Genomic DNA, 17,738 nt, shown 5'->3' on the forward strand with positions numbered 1-17,738 from the left:
ATCTAATTTTTTCAATTCAACATATTTATTTCTCAAAATATAAACTTTAAAAAATATATCAAAACAATATAAAATCCAGGATGAGCAGTGCTTTATTGTTGAGTGAACGTGCATTTTGTAACATGAAGGTTGCAGTGTTATCAAAGGATGCAGAGGAGCGCCCTCAGGTGGCAAGTGCACGGAGGAGAAAAAAAAAAAAAGTTGCAAGTGCACGTGTGATTTGTTGTGATGACGTCGTAGCTGTGCGGCGCAGCACCGGTCAGACAGTATTGTGGGCATAGCATGGTTGGAATAAACAAAGTTGAGTCGGGCTGCTCTGTGTACATATCGAGGATGACGCAGGAGTCTGGGGGATTTAATTTCAGCGAGGCAGTTTGGAGTAAAGTGGCAGGTAATATTCCTGAGTTGAAGAGCGGAGTATTAGCGGAGGACCAGAGATGCAGCAGCTAGTTGCTAGCTGTTAATGACTGGTCTACAGAAGAATGGAGAGAGCAAACGGAGTAAGGAAGGTCCAATCTGGAGGCAGACGAAGGCCTATGGGCTTAAATTTGTCTCATTAATACTTGTAAACACACAGGGGGTGATCTACAAATATTTTTGATTTGTACACGTGTTTTGCTATCCACAAATACAAATTTCTAATTTGTAACTTGTATTTTGGTTTTTACAAATACGAGTGTACTTGTAAATATATTGTGTTTTTGTAAATACACAATTTTCCATTTGTAAAAACAAAAAAGCCATTTGTAAAACTGAAAATTCTGCTTGTGAAGTGTGACTGTGATTTGTGGATCACCAATCACACACACGCATCTCTTTCCTCACTTGCGTATTTTTGAGACGTTCTTGTCGCAGATCCACACAGATCCACAAGCAAGAAGCCCCTGGCTGCAGCCTGCAGATCGGGGCGGAGCTCAACGGACGTTGAGGTGGGTGGAGTCAAACGTTGCGGTGGGTGGAGTCAAACGTTGCGGTGGGTGGAGTCAAACCTTGAGGTGGGTGGAGTCAAAAGCAGTGGAACTTCAGTCGTTTAGCTCCGGTGGATTAATGTGAGGAGAACATTGCAAAACTTTTCAATTTAATCAGAGATAGAGGTGCTACATGTGATGATAACTGGACAGAGTTAATTATGGACTATTTCACCGCACCGGTAGGTGAGGAGACGAGAGGAGAGAGACAGCGGGACCTCCAGCTGGGACGCTAACGGTCCGGCTAACGTTAGCCAAGATAATGACGAAGAGAGTGAGTTGGGGGAAGATGAGGAGGAAGATATTGCGCTCATGGATGAGCCGATGGTAGCATGCAATGTCTCTGACTGTAGTTATCTAAACGAGGACAATGTTAAAGAGACTGCGATAGCTTGGGAGTACAAGTGGAGCCGCAAACTTCACAACAGCGGCGCCTGCTAGCTGCTGTTCACCGGAGGAGACGTGAGAAGACGTGACCTAGTTAAAGAGATGACTGATGGTAAGTGCTTATACTTTATCTACACGATCCGCTTTTTCTCTGTTAGTAAGGGCTAATAAAATCACTAGAGCAGGCTAAGAAAGCAGCTAATAATGCTGTGTGATAACTATAGTGTGTGTAACGTTTGTGTACTCAGGTGTCTACTGTCTCCCATAAATTACAGTTTCATTCACTCAAAAAAGTGTTGTTTCTGAACATAATCCAGGCAGTGATGACCTTATCACCACACAACTGAGGCTAAGTATTAAACAGTAATATACAAACATAATTTGTAGGAGACAGGTTTGCTGTGAGACACAAAGATGAGGAGATATTTAGGCTATAACAAAATAAACAGCCTAAAGTATGGTAAAAGTATAGTAAAAGTATTGTTTAAAAGATCTGATATGGTGAATCATAACCTGTATGGTGAATATGTTATGTTTCTGAATATGGGGCTGTATTAAATCCTGTGCTGCAGTCTGTCCATCAGTCAATGATCATATTGAAGCAATAATACAGAAACGATCAGGCCTCATTCAACAATGATCCAATGTGATTTAGCCAGCCTAAAAGGTTTGTGATGACTGGATTTTTCATTTATGCTATCTTATTTTGTAGATGAAAACATTTGGTCCATGTTGTGAAGCTCCATACAACTCTATGAGAGGATGCAGTGTGAGAAGCAGCAACACCAGAGGACTGCCTGCTTCCTTGATGCATGTGACAGTTTAATTATGAAATAATAATAAACAAATATGAAATAATATAAAATATATTCTGTATTATTATATTAAAAGGGCCATTGCCTGTATATATATTTTTAATTGTATGGATATGCACTTGTAAGTAACTGTAAGTAAATGTGTGCATGTGGCTCGATATTTAATATTTTATAAATATTATTTATATTAATATTTTTTAAGTATTATATTTAAATACCCATCGTATATTCTGTATTACATCATATGTACAGTATATTTTTTCATACTTTGTCATTATTGTATTCCATATGTTTTGGATACTTATCTACATGGGCTTCTAGGCCTGTACTGTGTTGTGTATTGCTTTGATTTTTGAATGTATTGGTTTATGTTGTTTAATAGAGGGGTTTTGCTGTGATTTTTAATTCAGTTATTTATGTTATTTTTTAAATATGTTATCTTTGATTTTTAATTGTGTTCAGTTCAATAAAGATGATGTTAAAGTCACCTCAGTCTTTGATCTCTTACGTAAGTGGTATAACCTTATGTACAAAGCACATTCACCTTGTCAGTGTGTCTGACAGAATTTTTCTAGTACAAGTAAAATGTTACAAATGACACATCATAATAGCATTATGAATTAGGATAGATAAAGTTTTAACATTTATCAAAATAAACGATGACCCATATTTTACTAGAATTCACTAAAGGCAAAAAAAACTCGACATTAGATTTCAAAAGGATGCAAACTATTTTAGCATGATGAAAATGGGAATGACAACAGCTTTTTAAAGTTTTAATGGCGCTTCAAACTCCCTTATTTGTCACTTGGTGCATTTCTCACATCAATATTAACATTTGCACAACAGTTAGTTCAACCTCCTCAACATTTAGTCATTTGTGCTCGTCATATTAGCAGTTTCTCCTTACAACAAATTATAAATGCTTTTGGACATGCACTAATTGCTTTCATACAACTCTCTGCTGTTTTATAACATTATCATTGCTTATGTCATGTCAGTCAAAATTAACTATACTTGTGAATGCTGAATAGTCATTCCATATAAAACTAATAGTCCTCATTTCTTTACTTGAGTCATTACAAACAAAAATATAAATATATATATGCTCCTTATTTGTTTATATGCGGCCAGTAATAACAACCGAACGGTGCTTCGCGCTGTCATTAATAAGTGGTGCCGTTGAGTAAATCTAACATACTCCTCCAGCTCTACATTTGACTCCACCCAGCTCAACGTTTGACTCCACCCACCTCAACGTTTGACTCCACCCACCTCAACGTCCGTTGAGCTCCGCCCCGATCTGCAGGCTGCAGCCAGGGGCTTCTTGCTTGTGGATCTGTGTGGATCTGCGACAAGAACGTCTCAAAAATACGCAAGTGAGGAAAGAGATGCGTGTGTGTGATTGGTGATCCACAAATGCTGAGTCACACTTCACAAGCAGAATTTTCAGTTTTACAAATGGCTTTTTTGTTTTTACAAATGGAAAATTGTGTATTTACAAAAACACAATATATTTACAAGTACACTCGTATTTGTAAAAACCAAAATACAAGTTACAAATTAGAAATTTGTATTTGTGGATAGCAAAACACGTGTGCAAATCAAAAATATTTGTAGATCACCCCCTGTGTGTTTACAAGTATTAATGAGACAAATTTAAGCCCATAAAGGCCAAGCCCGGGAAGAGACATTGGAGAGATAGCAGCTGGCGGCTAGCAGGCCTAGAGCCGGCTGTTCGTCTCTGCGCCGGGTTGGAAGAGGGCAGCAGCTAGTGGCTAGTGGCCGCGGTGAGCAGACAGGACCAGACGAGGAGGTAAATAAAAAAAGTCAGCACGCTTGTTAATCAAAGACGTTAAATGAAAACAGGTTGAAATCAATGATCGGTTTAAAGTTAACGCCGTTTAGGTACCGAAACATGGTACCGTTTGATTTTACATGAATCGGGACTCGGTACCGACGGAATTCGGTCGGTACCTATTAAAGTACCGAATTCGGTACCCACCCCTACTTTGGATAAAAGTGTCTGCTACATGACATTGTAGGCTTGTAGAATTGTAGCAGGCTAGCAGACAGTTTTGTGAGCAGTTTCATTAGGAAACTATTTTCTTTGTAGTATCGGGTGCCACAAGCCCCCCGAAGCCACGATTCGATTATACAATTATAATTACAAAAAAGTTGTGAAGCTGTAAAAACATGATAAAAACAGAGTGCAATGATCTGCATATCCTTTGCACCCTACATTCAGTCGAATAAACCACAAAGACAAGATATCTTATGTCAAACTGGGAAACTTGTAAATATATACACTTTCCTTATTTGATTAATTTTGGTTTAATTATGTTTTTCACCATGTCCAAACTTTACAAATCAGGGTTGTACCCTTGATATTAAGGTGACTATATGTTTAAATTTTCATTTGAAATAAAATTAAAAAGTACTGAAGGCCATGCCATTGTTAGACCGAATAAAGAACAAATCATTTGTTTTATGCCTTGAGAACTGTCATTCACATTTTTAATTTCTTTAAAAAGAAATTGTAGTTATTTAGTCATAAACCAAAGTATTAGAATAAGTGAAATGTGAACCTATTATGTTTCTAGATGAAAAGATGAAGTTTTTTCGCTCTGAACCACAAATGCCAAACTCATGGTGATGCTAGGGAAAAGGTCAGAAGAACACCTAAGTAGATTGACTTCCTCCTCTGGAGACCCTGAATGTCTGTTCAATATTTCATAAAAATCCATCCATTACGGACATGTTTTAGCCTGAACCAAAGTAGTAGACCGACCAAAATTGCCATCCCTCGAGCCTCCAGCCTACTAGAAATAAAAAACAAAAAGTAAGAGGAGGCCACAGGGCCAGGCCGATCATTCAGTGAGCTATGGGGTAATAAAAGATAAGGGAAACTGAAAAACAAAGCCACAAAAACAAGTCTACCTGTACCATCTTCCCAAAACAAAGCAGCAGAGTAAACAAATGGTGTTGCCTGGACAGTGAGGAAGACAACAGGAAGCTCACAGACAAGGTACACCCGAGGGTAAAGGACACAAAAGTTAAAATAAACACCACAAAGGACCAACAGATGGACCACATAGCACTCATTAATCTTTCAAATCACTCCTGTTTTACAACTTAGCCTCGTTTTTCCTCAGTTTTGTGTTTCTGCACACGTGCTACAAAGGTCATCGCTGTACTAGATGCAGGAAAGTGAAAGAGCAAGAGTTCAAGTAACAGAGCCAAGCTTCCCTCGTGAAAAACAATGAATACCAATGAAGTCCCTCTTCCATCTCCTGTTTTTCCTTCTCGGCTTCAGCCAGCCACACATCCATCTTCATTTACAGCAATTCATGTAAACTTTTCTACTTTGACGGCAATTAGGAACAGAGTTGTTACAAGTTCAGAGTGGAGCGTGCTTGAAACCTTCAACTCAAACCAGAACCCTCAAACTGTGTTTTCTGGAACTCAAAACACATACATTATTCTTTTTTTTTTTACTTTGACTATGAGATTTAATGGCATCTGCGATAATTTCCTGGACTAAATGGAAAGATCTTTGTCCCCTTCTACCTCTCTGTCCACACTTCTGTTCCAAAGTGTCAGTTTGAATGTGGCTGCTTTCTCACTAGAGAGTGTCTCAATTGCTTTTACTGTCCATTAAAGTACATCAGCAGAGACACGTGTTAATAATAAAGAATATCTCAGCTTAATGGCTACCACCACAGGTCCGGGGCTGTCAGACTGCAAGTGTCACACGCTGAATGAATTCATAAAGGAGAGCTGCTTTTAGCACCCTGTGCTGACGCTGCTGATGAGTGATCCCATTAAGTCAGGCGCAACACTACATGCAGGGTGACTGCATTTGTGTACAGGTGTTAGAGGATTATGATGTTTAACTGCTATCATACAGTAAGCAACCAGTCATTGACTGTTGAACTAACATTTGACTGCCTGGCAGATGATTCGTCATTAGTCTCTTACTAAACCTGACTCAAGAGTGTGTTTTGAAGTTGTGCATTATTAAATGTACACCTCTGACATTAGTTACACTGTTATTATGTTATGCTTTGTGACAGCAATACATTAAAACAAGCTATTTTATCATGCATCATATGCTGTGCTTGCATAGGTTCTGGTAATACCTCACACCCCTCTTTGCAGGTGTTCCAACCAAACAAGAGCTACTATTGCAATGTCAAGGACATAATCCCACAATGACTTCCCACACAGATTAATGACAATAATGTTTTTATTATTGCCTTGAACAAACACACACAGAGATGTTATTCACTCCCAGTTCCTCGCTAGATGTGCAGCATCAGCTGGTTTTGTAACCGAAGATGCTACAGTGTTAGAATTAGTTAGCGTATTGTTGAGAACAGATGCACACTACTGAATTGCTATGCATAGCATGCTTGGTTGTCTAATAGATTTTACTAGCATCACCCAGGCTTAATAAATCATTAATTGTCATGCCAAGCAATGTACCCTCCTGCACAGTCAGTGTAGGGCTGTCACAAATTCGATTTGAATCAAAATTAGTTTTCAGATTTGATCATTGACAGCGGTATCTGCAATTCAGGCTCAGTTCAAGTGGACTGACCTTAATGGTGGATGAGCTGTTCACATTTTCATAAGCCTCTTCAAGACAGCCTTAGGGAGGTATGTTCCACCAAATAACATAGCAGTTATATCACATTTGATACAATGTGTCCCATCTTTTTAAAGAAATGTCAATGCCAGTTGTCAGGACATAAAACCAATGATATTTTGATCTCTATGAAACAAGACTGATCAATGGTATAGCCTTCAGTGCTGAATTCTTTTTTAAATTGAAAATTGGATGGAATCATGACCTTTAAAATCAAAAGAGAATACCCAAATTATTTGCCAGCAAAAATGTTTTTCAAGCCTGTATACTGAAATGGTAACAGGACCTCTTTCACAGACCTCTCTGTTCAGACTGCACCTCAACACTGTTCACAAACCATAATTGTACACATTTGTAGCCCAGACCTGAGTCGAGACGTTGCCTGAGATAAGAGAATGTTAAGTCAGATCTGTGCATACTGGGAGACTCACAGATATTTGATCCAGAATTTTAAGCTGTATCGGAGGCATCTCCAAAACTGGTTTTGGTATCTAGTGTTTCTCTACTCTAGTGTTTATCTCATGCACGGTTCTCAAAAGCCAAAGTAATGTTGTTCCTGAGGACATAAATTCAGAACCTGACCTGCAGATATTCTCTCTCCAATCACTAAAAAACACACCTTGTCCTTGCAGTCAAGCCTTTTTTCAGCTGCTTTTAATCCTCTATAGACAGGGTTTACTGATGTGCACTACCTCCTCATCTCTCCCTATTGACTCTGCGAGCTCTTTAACGGAAGACAGACGTGAAAAGAGTAATGCAACAATTAATATGCATGCTTAATTAGCATTCTGTCGTGGCTTGAGGATTTACTGCTTCTGTGTAAACATGGCAAAAGCTGCAAAACACACACATGGAGGCTAAGCAAAGATGAGTCACATAATCACTCATCATATGTGCTTTTTTATGAATATTACTTTCAAGTCAATAGCTCTTGCTGTGTAGCTGAGAATCTCAAAGTTTCAACTGTCTGTATTTTGTTTTGCAAGATTTTTCAGATAACCAAGTTCCTTTAATCTTAGCGTTTGAAAATAATTCAATAAGTCATTGATTAGCTTGCAGAAAATCTCATAAATGCGTCATGAACATCCGTCTTTTTAAATATCAACTGAGATTAAATGAATGGTGGTAATTGGTTGTCTGCATGTAAAAAAGCAATGCATTTTCCTCAAAGGCAGAATTCCTTGAAATGCGTCATTTAAATTATAAATTGCCCACAAGAAAACTAACAACTTCAGGCTGGATTTTGCATGTCAAAGTCCTCATTGAAGTGTGATACTATGCAGATGTGCTGTTCTGTCTTTAAGGCTACATGGATTATAGTGTCCTATTATTGTCATAGCAGCCAGACTCCGAGACAGGTAATTAACAGTGTGGTGGAGCAGTGGGGTGAAGTTCATGCACCTCCATAATTTTTCATTATCTCCACGAACCAGATATTTTCCCTGAAGTAATGTCCTTTTTGTACTTAAGCATGGTTGTTTTTTATCCCCCAACTGAAGTTCACCTTACACACAAACACATTGCTTTAGTGCTATGGCAGAACCTCTGAGAAAAACTAAAAGTGTTTGGAGGTTGGTTGGTGGATTAATGCAGCATTTGTTTTTGCTTACTTGTCAGTGAGCTTTTTACATAATCATGGCAACAGTATTTTAATAAACAATTTTTAAAGTTACATAACCCTTGCTATGAATTAATCTTAAAGGAATCGGCTAGTTTGATACCAGGGATAGGAACTGTGCATATGGTATAGATATACATACCACTCTCATACCTGAGCTATATCCAAGAGAGAGTTAGCTTAGCTGAGATTCAAGACTGGATTTGTCAGACTAATTCTCAAATGCATAATAATCACAAACCTCTCGCTGCCATGGTGTATAAGCGCAGAACAAAATCTTTTTTGATGAACCTACAACCAATCAGAGCCAACAGAATATAGACATAGCACTGAACAACATGTTGAAATGTGCTTTCTCCATTTTCAAGTAAGAAAAAAATGAGTGAGCTGGTTATAAACTTTCTCAAATTACAGTAATGGTACACTAAAATATGTTTCCAAAAACATTTGAGGTGAGAAATGGGAAAAGCAGAAATAGATTCGTGATTTATATTTGATCAGTGGTGCCTAGTTTGACAGTTTGACGGTAGTTTTGTGAGTTGCACTCACTGGATGCCAGTCATCATATCAAACCAGCCCCTTGAGATAAACGGTTCTGATTGGCCTTCCCAGGGCCAAGTCCGCTGGAACTTTGTCTGAATTTGAGAGGGACCAGATGCATCTGCAAGAGCATATAGAACATGAGTTTGGCTGATTTGTCTGAAATGTCACCCTTTAGAAACTTTATGCTAAGCTAAGCTCAATGTCTCCTAACTACAGTTTCACATGGAATGGGCAAATAAGATAGTGAATAGGCATATTTCCTAAAATGTCGAACTATTCTTATTCATATTCATTTAAACAATTTATTTGTCATCCTCAGCCTTTCCTTAACCAAGTAGTTCTAGTTGCCTAAAACAAACCTCACCTTAACCATATTAGGGTTATGTCAGTTTACAGTTTACTCGTGTCTTTTTTTGGAATGCATTTAAACCACCAATATTGTCATTCATGTGCGAGGCCCCAAGACACGATTGCCTAAGGCAGTCGCAGTGGTAGATGTACCACTAGCACAGGGAAAAGCCATTTTAAAAGCAGACGGAAGCACCATATGGCCCGAGCATAAATGCTGTGCACTTTAGATATTGCCACTTTAAGTGCAAGATGTCCAAAATACCAATTCAGTTTTCAAAGTCTTTGCCATTTGGCAGAATGTTAAAAATATTATAAGTCTGAAGGTACCTAAGCAGTTATTTTAATTTGACACTTAGCCTGTACTTTCTAAATAAATCACAGCTGCAGTATAACCTAAAAAGACCCTGCTCTGTGTCCTTCTTGAATCTTTTCTTTTTGGACCGACATACTGGATGTAGCACTTGGCAGTTTAGCTGCTGTGAAAGCAATTACTTGCATTCAAACTCTGTCCATCTCTTCACTTCTGATTCTCTCATATTCCCCTCCCTCTCCCGTACTCTGTTCCTTTGCTGTTTCCCCTCTGCCTTTCCCTTTTTCATGTTCCCTTTCTCACCCTGTGTCTATCATTTCCTTTTTCTCCCTCTCCCTCTCTCTTGCTCCCCATCTCTTTTCTCTTGTTTCCTTTGAAGTGCTAAACAATGAGAGGGCTACACTCCCTGTTAAGCTCATAGGGAAATCCAGGCTGAAACTGCATGGCACAGTGCAGCGAAGCAGAATCTTGTCCTCGGGACCACAGGGGGGTGGGAGGGGTGGAGGCAGCATCAGAGGTATAGTCAGCATGTGGTGACAGTGGCAATGGCTGCACAGAGCCTTGATCCTCCAAGCCGTCACTAGACTACATCAGCACAGCATGGCTGATGAACGCTATGACTCATTTCCCGAGAACATGCCTATCTGTGTCTGTCGCTCCGGATTGTTGAACCTTGACAACTGTCCATTTCTTGGCAGGATGTGTACGAGAAAATAGTGGTGTAATTATGGAAACCAGAAGATTTGCATCTCAGGGCCCTATTGACTATAATTATTGAGTTTCATTAGTACGGCATGTCAGCGTAGAAGAGGAATACAATCACTTGTCTTTCCATTGCCTTCCCCCTCCTGTCTTTTTTCCCTTGTATGCGGCCTGAGACACATGCATGCAGTGATGAATGCTATTCATTACTAAAGGATGGAATGGGAAATGAAGCAAAATGAGTGCTTTGGGAACCAAGCCGTGACTGGGGCACATACTATCGTCTGGTGAAGCATCTGAGACATGTGTTTATCCACTCCCACATGCTTCCTTGAAGCTATATCTCACAGTTGCTCACATTTTGCTGGATGCACCTCCCTTTGAAATCTGATACAGCCGCTCTCCTCTCTCATTCCCCTTTTCTATCAGTGTCTCTCTTTCTTTCATATTCATACACACTAATGCCAACACTGCATGATGTACTTTTCAAACGGCCCTTGATGAATTTCTTAAGTCAATCCGTCTCATAGAGCAAGCTCTATAATTTACCCTCCATCAACCAGCCTTAATGCAAGCAAATGCGTTCCTCTTCTTCGTAATGACATGACTGATTCCACATAGGGATTTGTGATGACAACTTGACATTTCCCATTTATTTTCATGAATCAAGAATTTTATTGAACTCATATCTGTGTAGAGAAAGCATATGCGGCACATTAGCCTTTTCTCTGCCTATAAATACCTGCAGTGGTGTTTGTGGAGCACGTAGGTAGAAGATTGCTTCGTTCTCACCGGGGCTCTGCAGTTTCATCTAATGGCTGCTTAATTTGTTTGATTACCCTGATGAGGTGAACAAGTCTTAAGGTCTCTCCATGCTGATAGAATTGCCTGAATTCTTCAGTTCTCTGCAGGTCATTTCACTCCATTAGAAGCCCAATTTGATAATTGCTGAACCAATACTGAAAATTATATGCAGACAGTTTTCACAGAATGGTGTCACATTGCAGGTCACTGATAATTGCATAAATGCATTAACTTGATAATTGACAAGTTAGTTAGATAATATTGTTATGTCAACATAATTGTCTTGACATAACATTATTGATATTAATGTAAGCCTCATAAAGTTTTCGGGACTGATACAGAATCGTATATTAATGCTGTATACTTTTTTATAATCACTAACATGCAAACATTCATGCAATTTGTTGTGTAAAAAATGGTGACAAGACAAACTCATGAAATGGAAAGTAATCTTACGAACCAAATGCAGGAGAACAAGGGAATGGAAATGAATGCTCCATTTGCATATGAAAAGAGATGCATTCATTTCAAATGATGTAACTATTACTGTTCACATACTTCCATGTGTCCTTTGTATTTGCATAGACTGTAGAAAGTGTCGACCTCTGTATGAAAGTAGGGACAAAATATCCGAGATATGGGATAGCCATCAGGGAGCAACTGAGATATTTTGTCTTTATTGATAAGGGACTGTTAGGACTTTCATCTTTATATATAGTTTATGGTTGGCGTGGAGATTAAGCAATATATCTAGCAGAGAGCAGCTCAGCACAAAAGTTTTTGGCAAACATGGCAATGGTAGAGGAGAAGCTCGTTATACCTCTTTAGAGCCAACTCACGTGCTACTCCTCAAAACATCCGCCACAAATTTCTTTCTCGTTTTCGATGGTTGCTTGAACGTTTGGCTACACTGCCCATGCAATTTGCAATGGTACTGCTCCATTAAGTCCATAGCTGTACAATTTCAGAAAACTTAAATCCAGACGATGTGAACACAGACAGAAGGCTCCATTAGTATCTGTATTTATTACACGGCACAAAAATGCTTCAAGTGTGATTTATCAAACACTAGTTATATGACCATGCTAGCACCTTAACATGCTAATGTCATGTTCAACATTTTAGCCTAGTATGCAAAGTTTAAGCACATATCATAAAATGCATCTCAGGCTGGTATGTCACAAGTTTTGCAAGCATTTAGTCATAAATCAAGATGTAATCTTGGACAAATTTAATTTTGACCAGACTACGATGCTCAAAGTAATATCTCCAGTTTTGTGTATCCTGTGAAAGTGCACCGACTGGAACGCACATGCATGTGTGTTGAGTGATGCACTGTCCTGTCAATGATTTTACACTATGCCACTCTGAAGAGGTCCCTTTTTAAGAGGTCAGAAAAATTCTGTACTAATTGTATCTGTAAACCACCAGTCAGATATAGTAAGTCTCTCCTAAATCAGGGCTGTGTTTTGCCTAGCTTATCTTATAGATTGTTACCTGCTTGAAAATTAAATTAACCCTTCCACCATCCCCCAAACTACCCCTAAATGTTTCATATATTATGTCATGTTAGCTCGCGAGCTTAGTGACTGTAGCTGGCAGCCACTAAGAAGACAAACATTGTATGCAGCATTTCAGATGTCTGTCACTCTACCCAGCAGTTGTAGATCAAGAAGTAACTGTTGCAGACTAAGAGGCAGCATGAGGAATAAAAAAGAAATAAGTTGTTACTCAAAGATCAGGGTCAACAACAAGGTTTAATGTACCTGATAACAAAAGACGGAAAAACCTGCAGACAATGACAGCTTGAAACTAAACAGCATAAACAACAGAGAAAACGAAAATATTCCTCCTCGTCTCCTTAGAAAAGGTAATTAATAAGCGTGTTAGACCTTAATGCACTCTGAAATATAGATGAACACATTCCAGTCGGTGTTTTCTGGTGTTTGTTGTAACAGATTGAATCAAATTGAAAACAAATTAACTTGACTTAAACCAATTTTATAGCCAAGCTGATGATTCACATAGCAGTATCAGGAAAATGTCATCCAGAATCCACCATATTAAAGTCCAAAACCTAGGACAGGCTGCTTTCCAGCTTTGCACAAGACAACCTCGGCCGTTTGTAGGGCAGCTACTGTATGCATCACTGAACAGTATAATGGAGACTGACAGGAAATGTTGGAGACTGAAGGGATATTATCTGAGAATGAGATTATGACGTACTCACAAATAAATGAGAAGATGATTGCGCTAGAGTTGACTGAGACATGAGATGACTCTGCATTTGTTTCTGTGTAGATGTTATGAATTGTCTTCTATAATCTGCATTATGGATTTATTTATTTATTCATTTCACTTTCCTTTTTTTCCTGTATAGGTGTGTATGAATTTGACCAAAGAGCAAGATGTGGTGTGATAACAGGAACTCAAATCAGGTATGTCTTTCTCAGAATTTCATCTTTTGGTAGTTTTTGTAACCTCTGAAATATTGAATGCGTGTTACTGTTGTGCATGCATGTGCATTAGTGGACTTAGAGTGGGACATCCCAGAGACATACCGAATCGGACAGGATGGACCGTGGAGGTTTTTAAAACATTGCTTTGCTATGTTTTATTGATGTCCCTAAGATGATTCGCCCTGACATTTGCTGATGCTCTCTGTCCCAAGCAAATCTCTTGCCATCATAAAACAGCTTGTCCAGGGTCCACTTAGTAATTATTTAAGGGATCCCCCCATCACTGTTGACCAGAGTTGACCAAGTTTCAACTTTACAGTCTTCTTTACAGAATATTCCGGTTTTTAAGGATTACCCAGCCCAGAGACCAGTGTTCGGGAAACTGTTTGTGTCAGTTTTTGTCAAATCTTTAAGTAGTTTTTTAGGAAAAACTTTTTTTTTTTTTTTACTGTTTGGAGTGTCACAGAATCACCAGACAGAAACTAGTCCCCAAAACAAACGCCAAACATTTAAGCTGTTGTGACTCGACCACACAGCCTGGCACCAAAATATGCTGAAAGTGGCTAAGATCTGCATAGAGCTGCAGTCTGTGGAGTTAATTTCCATTGGGATTCACTGTACTATTGCGGGCAATTACTTTATTCATTGTCACAAATATTAGTAAGTGGAGCTACACCTATGTGCTTGGCCTCAACCTTAAGGGCTCTTCACATTTAGCTGTTTAGGGATTTCTAGACACTTTGACTCGACAAGCCCCAGACCTATGATTGATCTCCGCCTTCATTATTGTTTCAACATAATCTCTTTTTTTGTAGCTCAAAGGGGAGAAACCAGCAGCACAACTTGGTAGTCAATACCTGTATCCTGATTTGGCGAGGGAGGCATTTAGAAGACAAAGCAGTTGATTGAGCAGGAACTGCTGCCTCTGCCGAACTCACTGGTAAACATTGTGTTTTCCTAATAAATTAATTAAACTGAGATGTTAGACTGTTTTAAACACTTGCAGTCTTTGAATGATGTAACTGACGTGCTACGCAGAAATCAATAGGCGGTCTTTTGCTTCATAACAGCAGCTCAGCAAAGCTCACATATATGTCTGTGCTAGAGGGTGTCACACTCAAAATGAGATTGATGTAATTATTGATAGAATTATTATGAAGATGGCTTTTCACACGAGGGTATAAAGAGTTTAGCTGATATTTGAGTCTGGTAAAATCTTTGTATCACTGTTAATGAATGCAGGTTTTCTAATTTTCTCCAGGAAAAAAATCTTTTCCTAGCTGCCAGATGCAAGTATTCATATTTTTGCAAATGCAAATTAGGACTCATATGTTGATAATTGGAATTCCCCTCTCTCTCTCTCTGTCTCTGTTTTTAACTGTCTCATTCACTCTCGCTCAGTTTATTCTATTCCTTTGTTGTGTAAATAAGAAAAGTCTGCTGTTGACTTTAGCTTTTGGTCCACCACTTCTGAAGGCAACGGGCCCAGCAACGTATATACATACACACACACACACACACACACACACACACACACACACAGAAAGATTATGCATGCAGATTGGAAATCCACACACTTAGTGACAGTTTTTGAGTTTTTGTGTGAAGTGAAGAACAAGGAGGATGGAGAGGCGAAATAGGATGAATAAAGAGGCAGTGGTGCAGGAAGTGGAGCATGTACCACAGTATAGGGGGAATATACAGTGAGCAAGTGGCTGGAGCGTAAGAAGACCTGATGGGGTTTAGATGGTTATACTCACACTGTAGATGGCATGTTTGGTCAAGCACAGGCACCGGCTCACCTGGTGCAAAGATAGGGATCAGGATCAGGGACTGAACATACAAGTCAACCTTATATGTGTGAGAAAGTGAAATCTCAGCTGAGGCTGCATTAGATGCTTCAGCTCAATGGTCTGAATCGAAGGACTATACGTCTGCCCACACTACATTGTAGGGGCACCAGTGGAGGTGCGATTTGTTTCAGGGCCATAGCCAAACCAGAGACTCCTTTCATTAATCACATTTGTCATTGTTGTCTTTCAAAACAGCCTGTGCCTCTTCATGGGATTTCTATCAGAACAAAGGAGGGAGAGAAAAGCGTGCCTTTGAGGCAATCTAATTCAGCGTTCTACTACAGCTTTACTGTACCACTAATATAATCTCCCTCCTCACTCAAGCCCCAAATGCATCTCCCTGACAAAACAGTAATCAGTGCACAGTTTCCTCTGCCTCACATCCCTTAATGGGATGTTAAAAACTGCGGCATGTTTATGACTGTTGTTTCACTCATCTCTAATTTCATTTGGATGTTTCCAGTAGGCAGAACACAGACTGCAATAGAGGGAGGCTGGGCTGTCTGACAACCAGGCCCTTATCTTGTGTGTTTGTGTGTGTATCTTAGCATCCAGTAAGCTGTGCTGTACTGACCTGCAGTTCACCTGAAAATGCGTTTTAAAGGGTTCAGGAAACATACAACACAAGTGGTGTGTGGGTGCAGAACATACAGTAGGCAGAAGTTGCTAGAATAATGTCTCCGTGTTTGCTGTTTCCAGTGAGGTCTCCAAGACGTCCCTGTCTATTCAGAAAATGTCAATGTGTGTGAGTTTTATTGTGTTTCTAGTACATGTCATTGTGAATCACCACTTTATGTATTTCCAAGGAGAGAAGTCCAAATAGGTCAAGATTGAAAAAAAGAAGAATTCACAAAATAATTTGTGGTGTATAGAAAAACTTTATTTTGAGATCGAGGCCTTTTAAACAGTTGTTTTACTATAATAGCAGCGTGTTTGTGAGGAAGCTGAAAGACTTCCAATAATGTTTTTCTTAATACAAAGGCTGCACAAAAAAACTAATTTTTTTCTCCAATATATATATTGTCATTTGAAAAAATAGCGCCATATAGAATAAAACATTCTTGAATTATTAGGCCGGATTTATTAGGATTTTATAGGGATGAGTGCATCTGCAAACTGCAAAAGAAAATATAATATACAACAAAATTACACAACAATTTACTGTTGATAACTTTTTGAAAACTTTTTCTTGAATTTTAATGGTATACAATTTGTTTTATTTTTCCTGTGAAGTGAACAGTGCCCATTTTTCGTCTTTTATACTGGAACTTGAGCTTATCAAGACACTTTCTACTGGCGGCTGTAGCTTCGTGAAATGCACAGCATGCACAGTCTTCTAATATATCAAGCAGCATAAAGAGTTGTAGCATTACATCGACACATCCTGTGATGTCATTCTTGCATGTCAATCTTTCATGTGCACATTGGAATGTTAATGCTGAAAGGATGCAGCTTTATACTACAAGTGTTGCAGTTTTGACCTCTTCAGTTATGTCATATAGGGTTGCACATCTCTCTGTGATAAACGATTCGATTAGAATCTAGATACATGGGTTACGATACGATTCAAAAACGATATACTTTTATTACAAACCGATTTGAATCGAAACAGTTTAAGAACAATTCAATTTTATTTGATTCTACGGTTAATATTTGTTGTAGATATTTTATAGTGTGTCCCTCACAAGTTTTATATATTATTTATCTTCTGATTTGCCATGTAGTTAAAATCTGTTTTATTGTGGGTCAACAAAAAGACCACAAACTCCTTCTAAATTTATAATAATGTAAAGAAAAATCATTCTAGAAGCTTTTTTTCTTCTCATGATCTGTTATTTCCCCCATTCAGATTTTTTATGGATACTAACGCCGGGATTCCACTGGATGCGTAACGACTCCGACAGGGGTCTGTCCGCAACGGCTGCGTATCTACGCAGTCCGTCAACACCCACCGGATCCGTCTGTGTCGGAGCTGTTGCGGACAGCAGAGTCCCGAGGACGAACGAGATCTCGCGAATTCACGCCTAATCAATTGATATAACTGGAAGATAATCAACATCTCCTCGTTAATGACTGGAGACAAATCCAGCGACTCCGTCTTAACGAGCGCTAACAAGGTATTTTATTTTGAAAATATACCGGTGTTTTATTTTGTGTCTGTGCAAGACTTCCTGTCCCGAACGATCTGCTCTGTGCTGAATTTATGCGTAGTGGTCCGTCGTCCGACAAAAATAGAAGCTCTGCGCAAGTGTTGCGAGGGCTGTCGGATGGCCATGC

The 17,738-nt window shown here is 39.0% G+C and overlaps 1 protein-coding gene across 1 annotated transcript in view; it reads left to right on the forward strand.

Moving 5' to 3' along the window:
- Window positions 1-17,738, forward strand: part of pcdh15a (protocadherin-related 15a) — a 264,071-nt gene that overhangs the window by 24,406 nt on the left and 221,927 nt on the right. Inside the window, exon 2 of the mRNA XM_059358970.1 lies at window positions 13,530-13,587. The gene's annotated coding sequence lies outside the window, so the exon portion shown is untranslated. The remainder of the gene's footprint in view (window positions 1-13,529; window positions 13,588-17,738) is intronic.

Source organism: Centropristis striata, chromosome 20 (assembly GCF_030273125.1).
Source record: "Centropristis striata isolate RG_2023a ecotype Rhode Island chromosome 20, C.striata_1.0, whole genome shotgun sequence".
NCBI classification, from domain to species: Eukaryota; Metazoa; Chordata; class Actinopteri; order Perciformes; family Serranidae; genus Centropristis; species Centropristis striata.